This window comes from Hyposmocoma kahamanoa, unplaced genomic scaffold (genome assembly GCF_003589595.1).
Source record: "Hyposmocoma kahamanoa isolate Upper Pololo Valley unplaced genomic scaffold, ASM358959v1 93, whole genome shotgun sequence".
Lineage (NCBI taxonomy): Eukaryota > Metazoa > Arthropoda > Insecta > Lepidoptera > Cosmopterigidae > Hyposmocoma > Hyposmocoma kahamanoa.
In genome coordinates, this window is record NW_020654810.1 from 14,080,272 (window position 1) to 14,101,624 (window position 21,353).

Below are 21,353 nucleotides of genomic sequence, written 5' to 3' on the forward strand. Positions count from 1 at the left end.
CGTAAATTGCACTTTCAGTCGGAAGCTATGTCCGGACATTGTCGCAGGACACTGCGACCGGCATCTCCGTCACTAGCTCGACGAGCTAGTAGACGATGAGCTAGATATCCTCCAGTACCTCCGGCGGCTTGGGTTATTGGGAACTAGAGAGACGCCGTTTCGGCGTCGGGAAGTGACCATGCTTTACAGCTCCGCCACCAAAGAGGAGGTATTAGACTTGAGAGTCGAGGGCTTAGCGGTGGCAACCGTTAGTTGCGCAGAGCGCAATACACTGTGAGCGTGCCTACATCTCCGGTACCTATCTGGAAAATAGGGAGGGTGTTGTACGTGCACCCGGAACAGCTCTGAAATGTGAAAACGAGCTGATCTAGAGTCATTAACTGACTCTGAACGTCCCTGTGCGGCCTTGCTTGCACAGGTTATTGTGCACTTCCCGTATAATGAAGAGGTTGATAAGGGGGGTCACTATAAACAAAACTTATGTAGAAAGATATGGGACTGATCGGGTAGGTAGGTGTTCTCCGGCCCCAGCACGCGCATCATGGTGAAGTTGTGCCGTTGAAACTTTTTGGCAGACCGTGTCGCTTGACGAAAGCGACCGAGTCGCCCAACAGTGATAACAACTAGTCGACTCTGTCGACTTCGACAGTGTACTCTTATCGTCCAACGTCTCAGTGTTTACAGTGGCTTGGTTGCGCCTTTGGTGGTCAAGCCAAAGCGACCTTTCGATCTAGTGTAAGTGCGCCATTACACTTGCGAGATTTTTAACCGCTTTTTAATTAACATTTATCAAGGTTAATATACAACGATCTTACATATTAATATACCTTTTGTTACGGCGCATCACTAGTTACACACATTACTCTTCGGTTCGCAACACCAGTCGCCTGATAGCGCTTCTACTTCTGGCGCCTTCAAATTTGTAAGACTTGTGTATATAACGACCGCGATTTTTAAAATATTAACGGAAGAACTGCAATACTAGTCAAATTTGGGATCAGATTTTTATTTAATCATCCATATTCGTAAGAACTTTCAAAATGACTTGCGAGGGCTAATCAACTTTATCTCGCCTTGTAACAAAATAAAGAAAACCTGAACGATCAAGAAAGTCGAAAAACATTTGCGCTCCGAGGTTGCCACTCAGTTACTATCAAAGTGAATGTTCCAAGGTCGCAGCCTCTCGATATTATAGTATATAAGTGTTTTCTAATGGTTGCTGGGCGCGCGGGGGCCGTTGAATCATAGATGTATAGTATTTTTTTTACTGATACCTAACTTTTAGTATGTTGAACACGAAAGCGTAAACATTAACGTAAGTTTACACCATATTTACGAATGGTTTCCAGAAATTAGTTATTAACTACTAACCCTGTCATAACCTTGTACTTATTATAGAGAATAGAGCTCATAACTGAGAGTCCGCTAACCCCATTGAACTTCATAGAGGTGAACATAAATAATAATCAAAATTATCTACTAAATAAAAGAAGGAGAAGCACATACGGACCTTGCTATATTGGGACTTTAGCGTTTTGTACTGAATATTGCAGCAGATGGGCTACGTTTAGACAACCTCCATAATGTAAGGCGCATGTTGTACGTGCCCAGGGCTCTTCAAGCGCGAACTCCTTGCTGGTGCACAGGCAGTTAGTTAAATTACTCTTTAGCAATATGTACAATGTGTCCAGCGAGAGCTTATGCGTGAAGTGAGACGGTGATACAAAGTGGCGCACGCCCTCTGCCACTATTATGCCGCGTCCATTAACTAATGGCTGCTGTTATAGCGCGCTGGGTAAACACTGCCCAGCTTGACTTAGCATGCATTTACTTAACACCTTTTTAACCGACTTCAAAAAAAGGACGAGGATCCCAATTCGTCTGTGTTTTTTTTTGTATGTATGTAACTCCGCCATTTATGTACCAATTTTGATGATTCTTTTTTTTTTTGGAAAGAAGGTACCTCAGATGTCGTCCCATTTTAATTTCATTCCATTAAAATATTCCACCTCTAAGGGTGGCAAACTAGGGGATGAATGACTTTTGGGGTCGGTTTTTTAAACCGGAGTGAACATAACTGCGTTTCGGTTTTGAAGGGTAAGGGTGCTGGTGAAATTACAGGCACATAAGACTTTCAAATTGACTGGGGATGACAGGTGCAGTGGTAGTTCACCTCAGATCTTTTGCGATTTAAAGCTCGGAGTGGCACTACAACTGTTTTGGACAGGCGTGTCGCTTACTACCAGGTGCAGGACTTGTTCGTTCCATCACTTGGATGAAAAAGAGTCTCTAATATATATTCCTCATAGTAGTCAGCATGTCCTACTTGATTAGTTTTATTGAACTCAGATTTATCAGAGGTATGACTTAATGTTTGAAGCTTGGCGTTTTTGTTCTCATGCATAAATTTTATTACTTATTATTACTCAGCTTATTGCTAATGAAAATTCATTGTAATTGTAAATACGAGAGCAAATAACTATCGGAGTCCCAAGGGATCGTGAATTTCAATCTCATAAATACCGGGTTCCAAATCATACAACGTTCTCTAATCTGTAGGTAAGCTTATCTAAATAAGTTAGGTTAGTACAGGATTTGGACGTGACATAATTTAAATCCAGAAAGGTTCAGGATTTTCCTAATATCCTGTTTTTGAACGTTATGCTAAGGGAACATTCATTTTCCAAGCGTCCTTTTGAAATATTTACTGCCGCTTCTTGCCGTTATTCATTATGAGTTATGATTCACTGTGACCACTTTTATCGTTGCTGAATATGTTTTCATTTGGATAATTTTTTATGTATACCTAATTATAATTGTATAACAATAGCAAAGGATAAAATGTATGACAATTCACTAAAATTTACATTAAAAGACATAATTAACAGGAAGCAGATATCATTCTTCCACCCCTTTGTGATTAGGAATGTACATTAAGAATTTCAATTTCAGTAAAAGAGAAAAGAACAAGGCAAGTTGTTTTGCAATTAAAATCTTTTCAGCTGACGGGAGCGTAGCTCAAATTGTCCGCAAGGACCGACCACCCTCGTCTCGTGCCCATTCCCTCTTTTAACTGACGTAAAAAAGATTAGATTTACTGTATCTATGATGTTACATGGCATTGTTTAAATTGAATAAAAATGTGATTGCTAACATGTAAACAAGTGTGTTCAATAATATACTCAATAAAATTTTGCTAGATTAAATATAAATAAATAATAAATAAATATATAAATAAATATTAGACAACATGACATACGTTGCTCTGATCCCAAAGTAAGTAGCTAAAGCTCTTGTTTTACGGAAATCGGAACCAACGAACGGTACTACAAACACTCAGACCAGAGACAATATAGAAAAGTTAGTTTGTACACTGACCCAGCCGGGGATCGAACCCGGGACCTCAGGTGCCCTGGCGACTCCTTGAAAACTGGTGTGCAAGCCAGGCACATGTGAAAAATCATGAACCAATGATGGAACACGAGCAGTACAATTGAGAATCGATGTTAAAACATATCGACTGAACTATGATATTTCAATTGGTATTATAATATCAAGGTCATAACTGAAATCAACTCATATAAATCATTAATTGATTCCGCCCTAACAATAATGGCGACTAGGCGTGGTACCACTATTTATTAATTTTCAGTCAGTCCATAGATAGGACCGAGTATACCTAAATAATAGTACATTTGGTACACATTGCACACGAAACAGATACTAGTTCTAAAAAAATTTATATGATTCACATCACATTTTCAAAATTACCTCCAATCCATTTCTCGACTGGATAAGTTGATCGACTCTGTATTTTCGATGTGTCCCATCACAAAATATTTTCTTCCCGTCAGACGTATCTTCATCGTGTGAAGTTGAGAAAATAAATCTTAAAATATGTTACTGTAATTAACTCGAAAAGTCATTTATCAATCATTTATGGATTTCAATAGTTATATAGTACGTTATAATTCGTCAGTCACTGTAACAAATTTCCGTCGTCCTAATTTTGCCGACCCGTCATCATAAACAAGTAAATTTTACGGAGTATAATTTCTTATGTTTGTTCGCGTAAACACTTCGTTGTTTATTTTTCTAAATTTATATACAATAATATTCAAATAAGTTCGTTTGTCACTTGTTTACACATTACATACATTTGCCGATGATGTTGATTAAAAGCAAAGAGTCACGTTTCATCTTAGTTGTCGAGTGGTTCCTCTCATTTTCCTTCCTTTGTTTTTCCCCACGTCGCTGTCAGTCGCTATCGCTTTCACGAGCTAAGGACTACTTAATACGCCCTAGATCCACGCAAAGAGATGCCTTCACTGTATTATTCTTGATAGCAAAGTACGACACTCTTATAGAATCACCTGCATTTGAATTATATTGTTTTTGGCACAAAAGTTTCGAATCTTTAAACGAGAGATAAGCGTACGCGTGATCGTGAGTCGTGGCGAAGACAACAAACCTGGCCAACTTAATACCAATCAGCTGCCACTGCCTATTCACAAATATTTATTTGACCTTTTACTATATGTGCTTATTTTTCAATATTTCTTTCGTTTGAAGTGAAATGAATCATTAAATATATATTCAGTTGAGAAAACCTACTACTACATAGAACGTAGTTTCTCCGCAAGTGGTTTTTCAATAGGCGAATAAGTATTTTGTTTGGTAAGTCGTATTCATGTGCGTGACGTCACCAACAAAATCAACTTTTCATAGTTCGTTTTGATACAATAAATCGATGAGAGAGGCTGCCGATGACCTTCACTTTTGTGAAACAAAACATTAGTCTAGGTTACATAATACACAATATTTGTTTTGCTGCTATTTTGAGAAACTTATAATATGTATGCTTGATACTGGGATTTTAGATACTGAACAGCTGAACTAATCAGCAGATTTATTTTTTTATTTTCGTTTATTGCTACATTTTTTTTATGCTACAAGTGATTCCGTCACGCCACATGATACGCCTGTCCATAACAGTTGTAGTGCCACTCAGAACTTCAAATCACAAAGATCTAAAGGGCACTGCTACTGTGCCCGTCACCCTGAGGCATAAGTTGACACATTCCATGTGCCTGTAATTTCACCAGCACCCTTACCCCTTAAAACCGGAACGCAATAATGCTCACATTACTGCTTGGCGGCAGAAATAGGTAAGATGGCAGTACTTCCCTGGACGAACTCTTTCACATAAAGCTCTACTGCTACTAAAATAACAAAGAGTGAGAAAACTGAAAGAACACGAAGAAAATTTTTTGCGAAAACGATTTAGTTTGTGATTTTTTTGAAATTGACATTGGAAACTGTACCAGCCACAGACGTGCCAGAATGTCTAACCCTCTTCCGACATTCAGGCACGTCTTGGTACAAGCAAAGTTACAATCATGCCTTGTGCATCAGCATAGAACAGACGTACCAAATTAGTATAAGTAGCTCATACAAAATGTAAACCTCACTCAGTCAACCAGAGTCAGTCAATCCTCATTTAGTATCCAGTAAACAGTCATTAAATAACGACAACATAATATTTTATTTATACCATGTAACTCATGGTAAAGTGGTGACCCCGACGAAGAACAACCCGACGAACACAACCCGACGATGAAGAACACACCGCAACTGGAAGTAAACAACGCGTCTGGAAGAACACAGCCCGCCTCATATAGTGGACTCCGACATGGCAACAAACACAGCAGAAAATCAACATTCAGCCAACCGGTAAAACGGTAAGCCCGCCTAGAAGAAATTTCGAAGCCTCGCACACCACGAAATATACGCCGCCATGAAGCCACGACAGCCACGTAACACGCGCCCGCCACGAAACTTACGTCTAAAAACATTTGCTCCGAAAGCGCCCATCGCACCAGAAGCATGGTCGCCGCGCGCCTTCCGTCCTACAGCCGCACAACCTCGCCCGCAAAAGAGACGCCCTTAACGCCACTCATTATATAAACAAGGAAGTACCGAGGTCAATGGCAGCGCTACAACTGATTAGAACAGCAACATCGTATTACAACTGGAGACCTTGACACTGGAAAGTTATGAGCTACAACATAAACAAAGAATACCGCTGACGCAGCTCTCAACGGAATGTGCTTCATTCAGTAAACTAATAGCGTTAAAACAGACAAGCAATTTGAAATCACGTCGTACTACAGCGACCAGTTACATATTTGACATTCACGGCACAATGAGAAATCAAACATTACGGTGACATTTTACATGGACTGTCGCATCGCAGACGCATGCTCGCCTTAATAGCAGCAGAAACATGCTCGCCTTAATAGCAGCAGAAACATGCTCGCCTTAATAGCAGCAGAAACTAAGGATATCCACGGATATCAAAAATCGACAGGAACGACAAAAAGCCAACGAACCAAGAAGGTCAATTGTGCACATTGTCACAAGTATCCAGTCTAACAAAAAATTTTTTCGTCCAACGTCACCATTAAACCGTCCATTGTCGCTCAAGTCAAATCCAAGTGCAAATAATTTTATCTGTAACTTATTCAATCGTCTATGTATAACACAAGTTTATTTCATGTTAAATATTATTTATTATTAAGTTTTTGTAATATCGTTTGGTACGTTAAGTTGTTCTTGTGCTAATAATTTTTTTTTTTCCCCCTTTTTGAGGGGGAGTACTGTACCAGCCACAGACGTGCCAGAATGTCTAACCCTCTTCCGACATTCAGGCACGTCTTGGTACAAGCAAAGTTACAATCATGCCTTGTGCATCAGCATAGAACAGACGTACCAAATTAGTATAAGTAGCTCATACAAAATGTAAACCTCACTCAGTCAACCAGAGTCAGTCAATCCTCATTTAGTATCCAGTAAACAGTCATTAAATAACGACAACATAATATTTTATTTATACCATGTAACTCATGGTAAAGAAACGTTTGAATACGTCTCAGCGACACGTTATTAGCGGAAGTATTTTGTTGTTACAATTAATTTTTAACTGATTTAAAAATAAGGAGGAGGTTCTCAATTCGACAAATTTTTTTATGTTACGCGATAACGGCATTTTGGCATGTTCACGGAGGATATTGACAGCTCTAGTGCTATAATACGCAAGAGAACTGCCTCCCTGATGTGTCGCGTGCGTGACAGGTCCAATAGCCTCGTACGGTTGATTTGGGAGTACCCTGCTTGCGACACGTGGAAGCACTGGAATCAAGTTCATATGGGTTCCAGAGGCCCGATTTATAATATAATGTAAATGTTTCAATTTAATTTATAGTTTGATTTCATTGATTTTCGTGGCGGTGATTCAATAGTATGTTATAATAATTTTCATTACTAACATAGGATTGAAGTGTATTTGTAACTAACATCTATGGACATGGTCTGAAATAAACAATTTGAATTTGAATTTGAATTTGTGAACCGAATTTAATGATACTTTTTTGTTGGAAAGAGAGTATCTCAATATTGGTCCCATTTAGAAGAAAATATCCTACCTCTAAGACTGGCAAAGTGAGTATAAATCTGGTTTCACGCACTTTCCGGTAACCGATTTCTATAAAACTTGGCAAATAGGTGTAATTCCACGCACTTTTGAGGTTGGTTTTTTTAATAAAAAAGTTATTAAAAAAAAGTTAAATAGCAAGATAATTAATTGTCAAGGAATATTTACGAATATGAAGATAATCATCATCATCAATAAAATAAAATAATTTCATTTCATACATTTTTTACACTTATCGAGTTCTTAGGCTTTCGTGATTGTTACACATAGGAAATGACACTATTTTACCAACACACCAACGACTGATGTGGTAGGGGAACGTGGGGTATTGGGAGCCCGCGGGTAATGAGAGCGGTGTTAAACTGGACTTTCCCAATGCTCGTATTTGTGCAAACGGCGCTCCTATGTCTTCGTTAACGTTTGACAAGGTTCGAGTCCCGTGGGCGCTTAGTCGTATGAGATGATTGTGTGTTTTTGCTCCGCGCTTATAAAATTTGCTAAATTTCATCATCCCAGGTAAGCATTAAAATGCATAGATGCTACATTGTATTTACACTAGCTATGTCACCATATCTATCAAATTTTAGAAGTTATGCTTGAAATCACAATAAAAATAGAAATGCTTTACTGTTTTATTCCTTTTTCAATTCGATGTTACGCGGGTAATGAGAGCTATTTGGTTCCCCTTATCCCATTGCAATATTCACTGGATATTTCTTAAACGCTTTCTTGTTTATTTTCATTACTTTTTAACTTATATATTTTATTACTTTAATTTTTTCTTTTCAGCCTGTATACATATAATGGCTCCCATTTGACATACGGGATTCTTACCGGCTCCCATTTCCCGAACTGTGGGGTAATGAGAGCGAATGACATGTTTTAGTTTTTTCTGTTTTAACCAAATATTTCATTTTAGTTTCATATTTTTTCTGTGATTATTTAGTACCCAGATATGTGAAGCGTACGTTCATAACTAACAAAAATTTTAATTGCATAAATTATGACTTTTATCGTCAATTTTCCTTAGTAGGCTCTCATTCCCCCACGCTCCCCTACAGTCATCAACCAGTTATGTTTAATATTAATGCATACCACCCTATTTTTTCACTATAGTTACAAAAGTTGTTAATTAAATACCTTAGTTTTTAACAAAGAAACATTCCAATTTACGCCACATTGTTTTACAAATTATATTATTTTGACAATATGAATTCTTATTAAGTCAAATTTATTATTAATTAATAATGGAAATTAGAATAAATTAAAACATGTTAATTAATGTCTGTTTGGTAGTTTTCATCAGAGGAAATATTGGATCCCAAACTGGTGGTATGGAGAAACCTTCTTCCCTGTTGAAATTAGGATGTTTTTTAATTTCAATGGCTTCTCGCAGCATCCTGGGTAGATAACGGACTTCTTTTGCAAGGACCTGGGGTTTGTCAAACTTCTTTGAATGTGTAGGTTTGTGTTGAAAAAAACAAATATACGCGATTTAAATCCGAAAAAATAGCTTTTTGCACTAACTTATTAAGTATTTTGTTTATTTTTCGAACATTATAGTCTACATTTTATTTTTATTGCGTATTCAATATTAGTACAAAACACAATTGTATTTGCTAGGTATATCCTTGCAACGGTTATTTATTAACTCCATTGGCAATATAAACTAACGTAGATTAATTGGGAGCAAACAAATGCTTAATTGATTTACGATATCACATTCACTTAAATTTTGTCAATTTATTGTTCACGGGGTGCACTATATTTATTTATATTTAAGTGCTTCATCCACAGCGGGATTTAAACGTTTCTTAGTTCCTTTAAGGCAATTTGATTGGATGTTTATTTATAAATTACAAGGTAGTTAACGAACGTGACTATTGTTGCTTTAGAGTGAGTACCTAGAATGTGATTTGAATGTTTTTCTTTTTCAGAAAGAAAAAGTGTGCTGTAAAATATAGTAAATACATGTTGATTGTAGTTATATTCCGTCCAACCATTTATTTAACATTTGACAGCTCGAATTCTTATCAATTAATGATGTCCTAATGCGTTTCCGATTCGATTTTTTATAACAATCGATTTTATTTATGATGAAGTTTTAATCGTGAATGAGAGCGAGTTCCAAAAAGAAGATATTGTCTGATTGAAATCGTGATGTTGCGTTTGACGATTCGTATCCTCAAGAAGTAATAATTGATGGTAATGAGGAATTATTCCCGTTCATATGGAGAAGAATCCGACGATTCATTATAATAAACAATAAGAATTTATTACACGAGTAATTATTTATAATTTATTTCATTTCATTATCAATTATTAGACAGGTACCAAAATTTATCAACTTGAATAATTAATTAATTTCGTTACGTAATCTGTTGGCTCGATAAATATTGAAGCTAAAGAGCACGTCGCTTCACTAAAATTAAAAAATAAAAGAATCCAGGAATATTGTATTTTTTGTCTATGGTTATATATCAATAATTACCTTAGACTATGGAAACCAGGACATATTATTTTGACATTTATAAATCAGACGTTTTATGTATATGATGCATGTAGACGGTGAAAACATAAACATTTTATTGTCTTTGTTTGACAACTGCGTGCCGTCGTAAGCCAAAAGAGATAGCACTATATTGATTTATATCAAACACGGGAATCGAAAATACGTAACGTCTCATTTTACCATTTTTGGGGTACCCGTATCCAGTTGTCAAAGGGAAGTACATCAAATGTCAAAACCAATGTTTGGCCAAATATTTAGGGAATTATTCGCATGAGTTGTAATGAAATGGACAAAAATATTGACAGTGAGAACAATTAAGTATTGATAAAAATGCGTCGCGGCAGCATTAAAGGGTGCGGCAGTAGAAAAAGCGGAAATCAACCGAATGTTATATTACACCGGCATGTGTTATTTTTCCGCCTATAAATCATACAATAGTCGAAATATCTCATGTAATTAGACTCATTTAAGTAGTTTATTCATAAATCTTGCCGAATTTTGTTTTGGTTACTTTGGATTGCTTATTTGTTAGTATATTTTGATGATTGTTGATAACGATTATTTTGAGATAGTGTTGTTCTTGTAAGCAGACATATTATCGATATTCTGTTATTGAAACAATTCACTACGAGGTTTTTATTATTTCATTATTATTATTTTTAATAATAATTAGGTTGGAAATTATAAGACTGCCGAACATAAACATTGGACCAAATGCCATCTTCGTTTGTTCGCTTCATTCAAATTTAAATAGAACTTTGAATGTAACTAGATTACATGATAATGCAATTCCATCGTTACATTTATTAGTAAATAACTTTATATTTCATTTTTACTTGCCTTATAACTTTATATTTTATTATTACTTGCCTAGTAATAATAGCCTAGTATTAATCATACATTGATTACAGTAAACTACACAAATCTGCAAACATAAAACACAATAACAACAGTTTCAACATTCAACCCATACATTTGCATGCCGATATTGACTTATCTATGATTATGGCACAACACTAAATCTGTTGAAGTGGATGTTTTTGGTTTCGGTAGGGACGTTTATTCCGAGGCAGCGCCTTGCCTTTATTTTTTTCTATAATTACGAAACTTCGGTGAAATAAATGGTTGGACGGCGTATAGCATTTAAATTTCAATGACAGTACAAAGTACAAACAATATTATATACTTTATAGCTGTAAATTGAAATTACACCACATTACATTCTTACTTACTTCGCAGGTTCAGCGCCCTAATATGGATCTTGGCTCGGACACCAAAGTTCGCAATTTATTTCGGTCTCGTGCCAGTTCCAACACATTCAGCTCCTTATGTCTTTGGCGACTCCATCCTTCCAACGCACGATGTCTCGGACAGTAGGTACACTGGCCTATGACCCGTAGGGTACCTCAAATACACTCTTTTGGCAGCTCGATCTTTACACACTCTTACTACATACCTTGGGCAGCGAAATCGGGTAGAATTCATCTCCCCGATTATGTTCGGCTCAGACACCAGTTACCTCACTATTGAGGCTTTTTTTCGACGAGACGAACAAGTCGTGCGCCTGGTGGTAAGCATGAAAGACAGGCGTGTGCCTGTCCATAGCAGTTGAAGTGCCACTCAAAACTTTAAATCGCAAAGATTTCAGAAACACTGACACACCGCTACTTTGCATGTCACCCTGAGACATAAGTTGACAAATCCCATGTGCCTGTAATTTCGCCAGCACCAGTAATTACTCTTCAAAACCGGAATGTAGTAATGCTCACATGACTGTTTGGTGGCAGAAACAGGTAAGGTGGCAGTACTTTCCTAGACGAATTCTTTCACAAGGAGCTCTACTGCTACTAAATGGGTTGCTCTCTTACATACTACGTTACTCTAGTGAAATACAACGTTTACGCAAGTTTTGTTTTAACATAATGTTAGTTCGTAGATAACTTAATTAGACGTATGTTTGTGTGGGTTTGCTTACTATTCATGTAAAATTTATACGCTTCTAGTTTTTCCTCCGTTTTGTCACGGTTCTGATTAATGAACCCCAATTATCATCCCAATCGATCAACCTTTGGGTCTGTTGCTAGTGTTGCCGCATTTATCAGACGCTACCGGTGTCAGTTAGGGTGAAAAAATTGTGATTCCGGTTTGAGATAGGGCCGTGTACCATTGCGATGGGTAGATAAATAAATGTATATATCACAGATTAACTCGTTCCGTTCAGTAACGAAACGGCAAAGAGAGACCGTTTTGTTTTCATTTCTCCATATTTTATTTATTTTGTCACGGTTGTGGCGGGCGCGAGCTACACGCATCAAATATTTGAAAAAATCATTTATTTCGGGTTACGAACATACAATAGAATTAAATAAAATAAAAATATAATTAATAAAGTAATTATGACAATAACATAATACATAACATAAAGTTACATTATAATTTACTTTAAATGAAAAATAAAGTAGTACAAATTACAGCACAATAAAAAATTTAATACAAAATTTTTAAGTATCTAATTTAGTCAGATGCGGTCGCTAAAATACGAACTAAGGTAGCATACATTTCATCGGCAACTATTATATCTTCGTTTTGTTGGTACTAACCAATTTAGTAACTAAGGATAACGTATGAACAGTCCCATATCATTCTACATAGGTTTTGTTTATAGTGCCCTTCCCTATCAACCTCTTGGTTATGCGGGTAGGGCACTATGACCTGTGCGCGCACAGGAACCTTATAAGTTCAGGTTCTGACCCCAAATCAGCCAGTGTACAAGGTTGTCACAGACCTCAGTGACAACCCTGTACACTGACTGAGTTAATTGACTTCATCCGGTTCTTCGAGAGGCTAGTGCCTCGGGTGAGCCGCCCCGGGTGCACGAACAGTACCCTCACTATTTTCCAGATAGGTACCGGAGCTGTAGGCTCGCTTACTTCCCGTTGTGCATTGCACAACTAGCGGTTGTCACCACTAAGCCGTCGACTCTGAATCCGCTACCAAATCTCCTCTTTGGTGGTGGAGCTGTAAGGCACGATCACTTCCCGACGCCGAAAAACGACGTCTCTCCACTTCGCAATAACCTAAGCGGCTGGAGGGACCGGAAGATGTCTAGCTTATCCTCTATTAACTCTCCGGGCGAGTGCCGGAGATGCCAGTCGCAGTGTCCTGCGATGATGTCCGGATATGGCTTCCAACATAAAGGAAAACTCACGTGTCCCGCGCGTCTCCTCGCTTCAGGCCTTCAACTAGACCGCTACTAAGACGCGCTAGCTGCTTACGAGACAGACGCCCCAGCCACACCCAATCGGGGCAGACAAACATGTCCGTTTCTGCAGTTAACCACAAATCCCAGCGAGTACATGTCCAAGTCCGGCTCCACCAGAGACTGGCGTATCACTGGCGGAGGGCTTGACCCGGACGCCGCTGTATCCTGGTCTTACCGTCGAGCCCGTAGTCTCTCCGGAAAACCATATCTCTCGGATCAGTACATAGGGACTACGTGTAAACATTTGTTATCTTCTGTCGACTAATAGTATAGAGCCCTTGTGAAAGAGTTCGTCCAGGGAAGTACTACCACCGTACTCATTCCCGCCGTCAAGCAGTAATATGAGCATTACTGCGTTCCGGTTTTGAATGGTAATGGTGATGGTCAAATTACAGGCATATGGGTCTTGTCAACTTACATCTCAGAGTGTCGGGCGCTGTGCCAGTGCCCTAAGATCTTTGTAATTTAAAGCTCTGAGTGGCACTGCAATTGTTATGGACAGGCGTATCGCTTACCACTTGGTAAGAGTTGTGATATTTTAATTTTTTTATAATAACCGATGTCAATAATTTAATTATAGTTAATTTCTGCAAAAGCACTTGTTAGGCACTTACTAAATATTCTTAGAGTTCCTGTATTTCAATCTATGATACTAATTCGGTTTAGATAATATAGCATAATTATTGTAATATATTTTTATAGCTCTAGAGCTTCTTGTGAAAGAATTCATCCAAGGAGTACTGCCACCTTACCTATTTCTCTCCCCAAACAGTAAGTAACGCTCACGTTAATAAGTAATAATGCTCACATTATTGCGTTCTGGTTTTGAACCGTAATGGTGCTGGTGAAATTACAGGCACATGCGACTTATCAACTTACGTTTCAGGTTAACGGGCGCAGTGGCAGTGCCCCTCAGATCTAAGTGATTTAAAGCTCTGAGTGACGCTGCAACGGTCATAGACACCTTCGCTTACCACCAGTCGTACGAATTGATCGTCCCATGGCTGATATAAAAAAAGGTAACAAATTTAACCATGTCATAATTTTCAATTACTCTCATAATAAGGTTCATGTATAATTTTATAGTTTTTCAATGCAATAGTTTTATAAAAATTTTACATAATCCTCTGAAATACACGCAACACAAGTTCAGATAAAATTATTTTGAATAGTCTCCTTTGACTTCAGGGGTGCCTCAGGGTGGTGTATTTTCACCTCTTCTCTGCTCTTCTCTTCTCGCTGCTCATAAATGAACTCACAAAACGAATTTCTTCGCCATTCCACTTATATGCAAATGACTTGAAAATTTATAGACACTTTGATGTAGCTAATATCCTACCTGCCGTTGAAGCTATTAATAAAGATCTTCTTGTGGTGAAGTCTTGGGCTTGGTTTGCTTGTAAACCCAACGAAATCGCAGGCAATAATCGTAGGTAGCAACAGACTTTACTGTAGGTTGCACATTAATAATTTCCCCAAAGTTTCGTATGATGGAGTGAGTCTTGCGTATGCTGATAATACAAAGAACCTGGGTCTGATAATCGACTATACAATATCTTGGAGACCGCAGGTAAATGAGATTAGTCGACGCATGCTTTTTTCCTACCATTCTCTCAAGCGGTTTTAATTCTTCTTGCCATTCAATACCAAGGTTATGCTTGATCAGTCTTTACTACTCCCTGTTCTTGACTATGCGGATGTTTGCTATTTGGATGCTACTGAGGAGCTGCTCAACAAACTGGAGCTCCCACAAAATCTGGCAATCCGTTTCATATTCGGTTTACGTAAATATGGTCATGTCTCTGAATTTCTAACTAAGTTGAAATGACTATCAATCCGCTTCGCCAAGATATGCACGTTCTTTGTCTCCTTTACAAAATTTTATATTATCCCCAGCTTCCTCATTATCTATGTTCCTGTTTTTCTCCCTTATTCCCCAGTTTCCGCCCAAAACGTGCCTGTGACACTAAATCACTATTATATCCCCAATCCAACTCGAAATTCTTCCACAACACTTTCATGGTAAGTGCAACTCGTATATGAAATAAACTGCCTGCTGGCATTCGTGACAGTCCATTGGTGGCATCTTTCAAACACAAATTAAAAGAGCACTACCTGTCGAACGCGTTAGATAGCTAATCGGTAACATATATATAAACTAGTATTTTGTTTAGATTATAATATATATTCTTCTTATGTATGTATATAAAGTATATGTAGATGTGTACGTCTATCATACGTATATATTATCATCATTTATACTTTTTATTTTCATTCGCATTACAATTTTAATTTTATTGTACAATAATAAGGTTGGCTGGAAGAGATCTCTTCTAGAGATAAACTCACCTTTGTATATGTCCTTTATAACTTGTGTTTCATGTGTCTTTTCTTTGTGCAATAAAGAATTATTATTATTATTATAAAAATAACCCTGTCCTCTGACCTCGGATTCTAAGTATTGACAAATCGAGATGCGGCACCAGTTTTGGCAACATCCCAATAATATTGGGCGGTGCAGCATTTTGAAGATACAGTTATTTTTATCTCATGCACGTTTATCTCATGATCAGATTTTCGTTTAGTGAATGTGGATGGCACACGTTTAGGGTGAGTTGTGGTAGGCCCCAGAGGGTGAACGCCCTGCGAATGTGCAGGGCGTACAAGACGGTGGCCTGCGCTGCCGCATGCGTCCTCGCCGGTACTCTGCCATGTGACGTCGAAGCCAAGGTCCTGGCGGAGGTGCGCGCCTACCGGCGGGTAATGGGGGACCGAGGCGAGCGCCCCGCTCCCCTAGAGGTCGAGCGGGAGCGCCGCCTTGCGGCGCAGCGCATGCGGGACCGGTGGCAAGAGGGTTTGTCGGATCCCCGCTATGGAGCTCGTACATAGGGGCGATCCGTCCTGTCCTCGTAGAGTGGGTGAACTGGCCCCCGGGCCACTGTCGTACCACCTTGTGCAGGTGCTGACCGGGCACGGCTGCTTCGGTCACTACCTGCGCAAGGCGGCGAGGAGGGAACCGTCCCCATCGTGTCACGAGTGTGGTGCTGCGGATGACACCGTGCAGCACACCCTAGAGGTGTGCAGCCGATGGGATGAGCAGCGCCGTACTCTGACGGGGACAATAGGGCAGGACCTCTCGCTGCCGGGCGTGGTTGCCGCCATGCTCGGTAACGAGGAGTCCGAGGTCCGAAGAAGAAAGCGAACGCAGTTCGCTGCCCGCCTGATCCCCTAGTGAGACCAGGGGGCTCTGGACAGGGACAGCGGAGTCTGTATTGCACGGCCTTACTCGTGGGGGGCGGGTCGGAGGACAACTGACCTGCCCCTCCTTTGGCGCGGGAGCCCTGGCGCAAGCTAGGGCGGCCGGGCGGCGTTGTGGTGAATGTTCATCAACCAGCGAGAGGTAAACCCGGGGCTTTCAGTAGGATAGGCCCTCCAGTCCCCAGATAACCCCTGAGTCTCCCTGGGCTCAGGGGTATCTACAAAGATCTTGACGAAAGATGAAGAAAGAAAGATTTGACGGGGGGGATCCGTCAAAAAAAAGGGTGAGTTGTGGTCATAAACTGGGACGTTATGAACACCTGTTTTCATGAAACCAAGTGACGGGACGAACACTTGTTCGTCACGACTTCGTGGGCTTGGTGGTAAAAGACACGCCTGTCTATAACAGTTGCAGTCAGTCAGAGCTATAAAACGCAAAAATTTGAAGAGCGAAGCGCCCGTCACCTTGATACATAAGTTAACAAGTCCCGTGATTGTAATTCCACTAGCACCTTTACCTTTCAAAACCGAAACACAATAATGCTCACATTGCTGCTGGGGGCGGTACAGTCGATTTGTGTATAGACTTATGAAAGCCTTGCGTCTAGCGAAAGAACATATTATGGATGAAATTAAAAGGACGCCTACAAATTTTGTTGTGGATGTCCGGTAATCCCAGTGGAATCAAAGTCTGCCTGCAGTGTAACATTTCGTAGCAGACTTGAATTTTAGGAGCAATGAAAATTGAGCACCCACATATTTTACACTTTACCACTTAGTACAGAGCAAATATTATTTTAGGAGCTGAAGGGAAGCATTCTTTTTTCATGAATGTGATTTCACGATGTTTTATCTTTATTTATAGTGGCTGTTCACAAAGAATGCAATAAAACTAAAATGAGTGTCCAAAACACAACTTTGGCAAGATTTATGATGTTTTTTAAAAATATTTACGCTTTCTATTTTAAAGTTATGAAATTTTATACAATGACTTTAGTCACAATTTTTATGTTAAAAGATCCAGTATTAAAATATCTTTTCATACATTTGTTTTACCTTCGACAACATATTATTTAAAGAGGATGGAAAGATTTTTTAAACATAAATAATGGACACTCGTTTTCCTTTAACGATTAATAATTTAGACATTTGTTATTTACTTCATAAATTAACCTTTTTTATATATTATATATTATATCATGACAAAACAGTACAGAATATCCCTGATTCCTACATTTATAATTTAAAGTGCTAATATTTTGTCCTAAATACACTCCACAATCCAGTTTAGGCTAAAATTTAGGTACTTGGTACAAAGTTTACGTCTCTCGAATCCTGCTGAATATTGTTAGGAGATGTTTGATTCTTATTGAAAATCAATGGTTTATCTTATTTGTTATAAAAATTACATAAAAATGGCATTTTGATAACTACAGATTTTAGATTAGTTCCTACGGTATTTGAGTATTTTGCAGGTTAATTTTCTCTATCAAATTTCGGTGGCAATTTTTATTATTTGAATGTTCTAGAATATTGTCATAAATGTTATTTAATATTCGAGTGTACTATAATAATAATAAATACTTGAATACTTAAATAATAAAAGTTGCCACCGAAATCAGGTAGAGGAAACTAATCTGAAAATTACCCATTTGATAGAGGAACTGTAAAAAATTTGCCAGTACTTTTTAGCGTAACTGGATAGTGTGTAGTCATCAAGCTGTCAAGTTTCGTAGTTTAGGTGTATTTAGAGCTATAACATTACCTGTTTTATTCATTATCTTGTTATACGGTACACAGAACTTTGACGTTTAACGTCTATTATTTGTTTTAGTATGTGTTTAGGCTTGCCAGTGAAATTGATCTCTAGATTATTGGATAATATGGAAAGTCGATGCTCCAAGATACCTGACCCCTAAACCTTCTATTTGGTTCTTCAGGGCTAGCACGATAAGGAGCGACTTGCGCGAGAGCGACATAAAGCGCGAGATACTGCTATTATCTATAGGAATCTAGCAGTATCTCGCGCTTCTCGCGCAAGTCGCCCCTGATCGTACTAGCCCTACTGAATAGATCAGTGTGAAGAAAGGTATTAAACAAAGTGAGCCGTAAAATTATTTTTGGTATGACTTCCTTATCGCATCAATAGTGAATGGCGTTGTAAGAAACTGTTTAAGCCAATTTGATCTTTAATTCAATTAACACAAATACAATTATCAACCAAAAAGCTGCAATTCCTTTACATTTTTTCTGTTGAATGCGTAATAGGCTCTCAGAAACTATAGGTCGGTTAGGGGATTAGGTACGTAGGTAGTTTAGGGCATCGATTGTACCTACTATGGTATTGTATTATATTGTCTTGTGTGCTACATTAATGAAAACTCCTAGGTACAAGCTAGAATATTGCGCTTTACACTTACCTAAATTTACACGTACCTAAGTTGAAAATAATTAAATTTGTATTAATTTTCTAGATATTTTCATAAATCACGTAGTCTTAATCTCCGCTAAGATATGTTACAAGGGGTCGTGGAGTTATTGTGGGATGAGTAAACAAACATTTGTCGTATATCAGTGTGAGAAGTATTTCAGAATGTGTGAAGAGGTCAACTTGAGGTCTTGTTTTTGGCCCGACCGTATGGACGAACTGTGCAACTGTTGGCGTAGGCAGTTTGTCATCTGTCACTACCCTGCGAGCGTTTGTTGTTTCTGTCCACGACCATTTCTCCGACCCCAACTACTACTCAAACCCACCAACTAAATGGAACAGAAAATCCCGAATGGAACCCTAAACTTACACGATTTAAAAGGATTTGTGACTCAGTTAACGTTCGAAACAACTTTATTCATTCAAGGATTTTGTGTATTCGAAATAGAAAGCTATTAAGAGCTTTCTGCGGCACAAATGAAATTTTCTCGATAACATTGACTGAATGAAAACCATGGTTTACTTTTGGTTGATTACATTTACGCATTCAAAGAACATTATTTTCTCCGTATTTTTGAGCTGTGATGTTTCGCGTAAACATTTTTCCGTCGTAACACAATGATAATGTGCTTACACGCGGCCCCACTCGTCGAACTGGGATCAATCCTAAGGCTTTTCTAAATAGATATCACGATGGAATGTTATTAACAGTATCGTGTTACTCGATAACTTCGGCAATATTGCTCTATTATATTAGTTTATGAAGAGTAGTTTCCATTTAATCACTTCGATATCGTCTATAGATATCACAATAGTCGTAGAGGGTTCCAAAAATAAACAATGGCTCAATGGAATTCATTCTCTGGGATGATTCTTTCGTCGGTCATTATAAAGACTTATCAAATAATCATTGACGTCAATTGTTTGCGTTTCAACAACTCGCTTTACTATAATATTAAAGCACGTTTTTCAATATGTACATTTTGCATTAGCAAAAACAGTGCGAATGATGTTGGAATGATTACTTCGGGTCGTTAACAAAGCTACCGTAATAAAAACGAGCGTTTATTAAGCGACATAAGCATAAATTACTGCCAAACTTATCTTCTTCACTGTAATAATAATAAAAACTCTATTGTCCAGAAACACGTAATGCTCAAGTTGGATTGCGACAACATTAGCACCGAGTAATAAAAATATGTAACGGAAAGATTTGCTGTTACTTTTGTTAGGAACTATTTTAAAAATAATTGATATAAAATCTATGCAAAAATTCATTGTAATTTTTAAAATATATTCGTAAAATAATAATAATAATAATGTGCCAAACAACCACACCAATACCTGGTCTCAAACTAGAAAATTTCCTGTATTATGAATAACAGAGAAACGGTATTCACTCGGGGGCATTAGAACACCCAGCACAAAGCACCTACTTAGTTTGTTCATGGTTTTACGTTTGCGATTTTAACAATAAGTTATGTTTATTACCTACTATTGTCATAGAATATCTAAAGAGTGTTTTCTCTAATTGCGTTTTTACGACACTTTTCGTTTCAGGTTGGTTCACCTAATATACAAGCTAGCTACCCACTAGGACATTAAAGCTTATGGACATTTCGGCGTTTAATGGGACTGTGAAGGTTTATGGTCTGTAATGATGCGGTGACTTCTGAAGAATAGCTTGTAATAGCGACTTGATGATCGCTATTTTTCACTGAACTAAGAGCGTAGTCAGTAAAAGTTTAAAAACACAGTAATAAGAACTGTTATTATATTAGTCTATACGCGCCTTCCTCATTGTAATATTATTAGTGTAACACTATTCTAAACCCAAAGAGTTATGATAGTTCTATATCATTCATTAATTCATTATTTTTATACCAAGTGTTTCATAATAAAGTATGATGACTTTATACGATAATGTTGTATGAGATGTTTCCATAACTTCACGTCTCCTTTGGCGTACATTGCGTATAATATTATGTTGTAATACTTTAGTGTATAAATATGTATTCAGTATTATTGTGTCTAATGACAGAGAACACCACGGAAGAGATCGCTTTCAGTAAAACTTGACTGGTTCAACGGGTGACGAGTACAGTAGTCCCAGTGGCTGAAGTGGCGGCATCATAAGGCACTACATAAAACACAACATCAGCAGAATAAAAAGTAGGGTATAATTAGTTACTTTATGTAGTTAACAAACTTTTTGTATAACTGATAAAAAAATAGATACAGGACGAGCTGGTTTTGTCTGCTTATGTAATTTGTCTGTTTTTCCGCGTTTGTTATTCAGCACTGGTAAAGGATTTTTTTATTGTCTTTATAATTTACCTAACCTCCTTAATAGGTTTTCGTTTAATACCACATAAATATTTATTAATCAATGATAGATGTC